This window comes from Agelaius phoeniceus, chromosome 1 (genome assembly GCF_051311805.1).
Source record: "Agelaius phoeniceus isolate bAgePho1 chromosome 1, bAgePho1.hap1, whole genome shotgun sequence".
In the NCBI taxonomy this organism is placed as follows: Eukaryota; Metazoa; Chordata; class Aves; order Passeriformes; family Icteridae; genus Agelaius; species Agelaius phoeniceus.
Genome location: NC_135265.1, coordinates 66,674,236 through 66,680,235, shown reverse-complemented (window position 1 = coordinate 66,680,235; position 6,000 = coordinate 66,674,236). Strand labels below are relative to the sequence as shown.

Below are 6,000 nucleotides of genomic sequence, written 5' to 3'. Positions count from 1 at the left end.
CTGTCATAGCAGAGTTTACATTCTTTGAATGGAAGGGCTTCTTGAATCAGCAGGATACTGTGGTTGGGTTAAAGAGTTCAGCATTTGGTTTTGTTTTTAACAGGGGAAGAATCTGTGCTCCAAAATGACATCCTGTGTCCAGACTTTGTATCTCCCAGACTTTCCATTTTGCTTATTGTTTCCCCGGGTATTGGAATTTGAGATTGTTCCATTGTAAAACCAGAATTTGTGTAAAAAATCAGACTTAAAACTGATTTTTTTCAGTTTTCTTATTTTTCTTTTATTATTTTATTCTTATTTTTTAATTATTTTATTATTTTCTCTTCTTATTTTCAGGATATATGTGTATATATATATATATATATATATATGTATATATATATATATATATATATGTATATAGATAATTTTTTCACACAAATGCCCAGCAGAAATGCCCAGGAGTGACTGCCTTGTGGCCTTTAAGTTTTGGTTACAGCTTATGAGTTCCCTCAGCTGACAGATCATGCCACATGTGGCACACTTCTGTGCAAGGTAAGAGAAACTTTTTCACCTCTTTCCATAACACTCTCCATGCATTCATTTTGTCAGCGGGACATTCCTCCTTCAGCCCAAAAATAATAAGTGCAAAATGTTCATTTTTCGGGGCTTTTCAAAAAATCCGGAGGCACGACCCCAGCTGCAGCCTTAATGAAGAAGTATTTCATCCACATTTTCTCTGATTTATGTAAGCACACAGACCTCAGCCCCTGGGTGCAGCAGGGAGCAGAGGCTCAGCCTGGCAGCCTGGTGAGGCTCCTGCTTTCAGCAGCCCTCAGCTGAGCCCAGTGGGCTTCATGCTCACCTCTGTGTGCACATCATGACCTGTAAGGAGCTGCTGAAACCATGGAACTTCACTAAAATGACAGCAAGGTTCAGCAGAGAATGTAATTCTGCCTTCCCACTTAACAGCTTTACCAGTAAGTTGCTGCTTTTTCCTTACATGGGGATGTGGTTGGTGGGGACATTCTTTTCTAATGAAAAGGCAGTTCTTGGTACCAAAAACCACTTGCCCAACATTTCTAGTGTGTAAGGCAGAAAAACAGAGCTGAAAAACAAACTTTTACTGAAATACATATTTTTAGACTGATTTCCCATCTTTTGCAGCCCAAGCTTCCGCCTGCCAGACCTGAGGCAGAGCCCAGGGCACTGGAGCTGTCCCAAAACATGCAGCTCTGATCCAAATCTATGTCTGCATCAGCCCAGATGTGGAGCCTGGCATCAGACCAGAGTAAGGGACCACTTGGAATGCCTTCCCCCCCCAGGAAAATCTGGCCAAGCCTGAGCTGCAGCCAGGAAAGCCTGATGCCCCCATGCCTTCATCTCTGGATTTGGGATCATTGAGGTGCCACAATCATGGCACTACAGGACCATCCTGCTGGCAAAGCCTGTGAGATGTCAGCAAGGAGAGAAATGAACAACACCTTTTCCTTGACTCACTGCAAGGAGGGAGAAATGGAAATGCATGCATTGAGGATTGCCTGTGGTAGCAGCAATTGTATTTCTTGCTCTGCAGAGGATGAATTAATTGAGACAGTGACATTATTAAACTTGTCTTGGAGAGCAGAAAGCAGCTGTAAGCACCTTTCCTGCTCAGAGGTTGCGCCCCATGCCTGGGAGAAGGCTGGAGTCCTGCATGTGACCTGGAAAATTCCAGCCCTTCCCCTGCCTCTTAGGGACTAAGCTTCCACCTTAGTCAAATGTGGGAATGAAGCCATAGCTGGGCAAAGGGAAAAAAAAGGCAGAAAGAAAGCTGTACAGGCCACAAGCCCTCAGGAAAAGGGCTGCATTTCAAGATAAACCCATTTAGCTCTAAACACAAACAACGTGTTTGTAAAACTGCACAGAATCTCAGCTGCTGGAAACAAAACAGCAATAAATGGCAGCACTGAAGTCTGTCTTGAAGGGTTTCTCTTTTTTTTTAATATATTTTTGTGTCTTCACAGTCTCCTGCCTGTTCACAATGTCCTAAAAACATCTTCTGCTGCCTAACCTTTGCTGACATCATTTTGCCACAGATGAGTTGCATATTCTTTCCCAAAAGTATTTTCTTCAATTCCAGCCTGCAAATGATTGATTTGTTAAACTGCAATTCCCTGCTGCCCAAACCAGATTCTCACTCAGAGGCTGCTTTATACTGCTCCAGCAATTTCAAACTGCTGAACCGCCAGTGTGGTATAAAAGAGACCTGGACTTTGAAAGGAATGTTCTTTCATGTCTCTAGAATATTATCTATATTCTATAGAAGTATCAAATGTTTTTGTAAAATAATAATAATGAAAAAAGCAAATTCACCCATTTAATGTTCCTACTCACCAAGTATACCATATGGTATTTTAAGTGCCATCTTTCAAGGCCCTTCTCTTTGAAAAGCTGAGAAGATTTTATGACATAAATATTTTCCCTGTGAGGTTTGGAAACCAATTTGTTGGACACTATATATTTTTAACAGTTATGGTATGTTAGATCATGGTCTTTTGTGGTTAGGTATGACATCAGGCCACCACAAAGCCATACCAGGAGAATCACATGGAGAAAAACATGTCAACTTAGTGGCTTTCAACCTTCAAGGGAATTCCAAAAAGCCAGGCCTGTGCATGTGGAATGATCAGTTGTTATTCTGACACAGCTAACCTGGGGTGACTTGCAAGCATGCATACTTACAAGAAGTTTTGAGGACTAGATAAGGAGAAAATAATTGCTATGTGCATATTCCAATTTCAGAAAAACATCAGCAAGGCTGCCAGGTCAGCCACTGCCCCCTTACTCTCCAGTAAATACCTGATGATTCACGTACGATCTGCAGCTCTTGGTACCAGCTGTCCTAAATGAGAAATGCATTCCAAATTGCTAACAGACCCACCTTGGAATCTTGGTGTATCTGGCCTACTGCTTTCATAATGTTCCTATTTATCCCTTCTATTTATCTCTTGGTTTTGGGGTTTTTTTGAGGTTTTTTTGTTTGGTTTTTTTTCCATAATGCAGCTCCTGCATTCCTTAGACCTTTCAGCCAACGCCATGAGGAAGCATACAAGAAAAATAACTTTTCTTGGAAGACCTGTGAGAGCAAAGGCCAAAATGCTGATGGGCAGCTGGAGCACAGTGATGCCTCAGGCTGGCTGCAGGTGATTTAGGTGGGGAGGGGAGACTCAGACCCTGGTAAATATAATCAACTTTGTGGGCTGGGTGGTGGAGCTACCCTGACTTGTCAGGGGTGTAGAGGGATTAGCTCCTGCCCTGGGCTGCCTCCATCATCCTATGGCCTGTGCCATTACTCTTCTGTCCCCCAGAGCAGTTGGGAAGCCTGGTTTTGCCCTACCTCTGCAGCCACAGTTAGTGATTGCCAGGGAGGAAGGGCCCCTCCAGGATAGGAAATATAGACTGGGGAAAAGCAGGTCTCAAACCTTGTGACAGACAAGCACCCATCTACAGGGGTTTGTATTGTCTGCTGAGGCCATGGAGGCCATTGCCTCCATGGAGCTCAGATCCTGGGGTTGGAGATGGAAATTTTTGGTTGTTTTGTTGTTTTTTCCTTTTTTTTTTTTTTCCCCCCCAGAGCAAATGCCTGCAGCTTTATTGGGAATTTTCTGATTCTGTTTCTGATCTGTAAAAGCACTTGTCTGCCTAGAAGATTTTCTCCTTTTCCTAAATATCCTAATTGGGCTAATGAAAAATATTGCTGCTACCTGTAAGCATTTTTCTTGGTTAGGATGTACTCCATCCTGTCCCCAGCAGATAGCAAAGTGTGAGTCCTGCTGCAGGCCTTGTACTTTGAGAGAACATGTGACAGATTCTGTATCCCTGCTAGGCCTGGGAGAGCTGTGGCTACAAGCAGTCTCATACTGAGGTGTGTGCATGCCTGCATATGTGAGAGGAGATATCTCAGATTGCAGAAGAAATCCTCCTGTTGCCATTTCTTAACTTTTAAGTCCTCAGTTTTGTAAGCCAAATGATGTTCTATTAGCATAGACTTACATTTGGGCATGCACTAAAATGCCTCTAAATGTGCAGATTTATTGACACAACATTTTTCCCCCCTGAAATGGAAAGGGTAAGAGGAACTGTAGATTCAAATGCATTTCATAGACCTGTGTTACTCTGTTCTCTATTTTATTCTTTTCTATCCTTGTAATTTTTGTACAGCTGTTATGACCTTCTATTCTTAATGGGGCTTTCCTTTGCAACATGCACCTGAGATGTATAAATGTTTTTTTCAAAAAACAATTCCATGTGATCCATCAGGCTATTCAGACTTAGCCAGTCTGCCTTGTACTTTGAATACTGACATCAATGTGATTACAAACTATGTACAACTTGAGGACTCCTGTTAAAAGTGTTTAGGGAAATCATTCTGAATAAGGAACACTCTCCGATTTATTGTTCTTTTCAGCCCCTTACAGACAATCTACAAATTCAGTGGGAGACTGCATTTGTGGACTCCATTACATGAAACTGTAGCAACTATTAAGTTGAATCTAAACAAATAGGAGGAGGAAGTCAAAATCCAATTTGTCATTGTCCTTTCTAAAAGATATGTACAAAAGCAGTGATAGCAAGTCACCACAGTGTTTCTTATCAGCCCTTGCAGAGGGAGATGAAGAGAAGATATTTCTGATAACATTAAGTTATTCCGTTTTTAGATCCAACATGTTCATAACATAATAGAATAGGATATCAGTTCTGACTCCACATGGGACAAACCCCTAAGAGCTAATCCATTGCTTTGCTCACAGGGAAATTCTGCTCTCCCCTTTGGATTTCATAACAGTTTGACACAAACTTAGATGTTGCCCTTTTATATTGGCATTAGTGTGCTCAGGGATTATTTTGTTGTTGATACTGCTAGCTGGTTGTCCTTTGGTCACAGATTTGGAGTATTTCTGTGGTATCAAAAGCTCTGACATAGGTCCAAGTACCTGCACTGCTCCCCATCCCCACAGCCGGGGGGAGAGCAGCTGAACCTGCCCTGCTCTCCTGGCTGAGTAGTCATGGAGGGCCACTGAGGCTGTAGGAGATGTGAGTCTTGGGAAAACAGAGGGATCCCATTTTCTTTGCAGTATGACAAGGAAATACAGCAGGCCAAGCTCCTAGGTATGTCCTGTGTGCTGGACAAACACTGACCTCCTGTAGCTTGAATCCAGATTTTCAAAGCACTTTTCTGAGTGACTCAGGGTGGGAAGAGGCAGGAGGTGGATTTTAGGAACACCTCGAGGCTGTGTTGTGTGTTTGTCTCCTCCAAAGCAGCCCCCAGCTTGTGGAGAGGAGAGTGGAGCCCTGTGAGAAACACATATTTTTAAGCCCTCCAACAAGAGCCAGATATTCCATGATTGCTTAGTGTGTCATTGGGCTGGGCATGCCTGTACTTCTAAGCCCTGGAGGACAGGAAAATGCTATTTCCCTGCCCTGTGTTGTTGCAGAACACAGCTTTTAATAATTGTCAGATCAGAGAGTAATAAGGAACCTTCTGACTTCCAGGGAAACATTTAGTGCACCTTTTCTTAAACTGCCAGATAATGATGGTGACCATAATTTTCAAAGGAAACCCTTTGCTAGGCACTGAAAAAGGAGGTGGTTTCCAGAGGCTGGCAGCACTGCACAGCTGCCCACAAAGTTGCAGGGAACTTGTGCAGGGGGTGGCAATGCCCAGCAGCCCAGCAGGGAGACAGCTTTGTGTCCTGTCTGCAGGTATTGTTGAGAGCCCCATTGTCCTGGGGTGGCCTAAAGGAAGAACCACAACAGAACCTTTGGAAGTTAATGGAGTGGTAAAGTTCCTTGTCAGTCCAGCAGAAGATTCTCTTCTTCCTGTGTTCTGTGACAGAGAGTAAATTCTCTGGCCTGAATATGGTACAAAATAAGCTCTTAAAAGTTCTACAGTTCCTGGTTTCAGGCCCTTAGCAAGGGCTTGCTTCTAGCTGTAAAAAAAGGAGTTTAAACATTCCCTAGTTAGCCTATTTTGTTTGA

The 6,000-nt window shown here is 43.0% G+C and overlaps 1 long non-coding RNA gene across 1 annotated transcript in view; it reads left to right on the top strand.

The window, feature by feature from the left end:
• Positions 1–426: 426 nt before the first annotated feature.
• Positions 427–6,000, top strand: part of LOC143695783 (uncharacterized) — a 31,195-nt gene continuing 25,621 nt past the window's right edge. The window contains exon 1 of the long non-coding RNA XR_013185321.1: positions 427–534. This is a non-coding gene — a long non-coding RNA (uncharacterized LOC143695783). The remainder of the gene's footprint in view (positions 535–6,000) is intronic.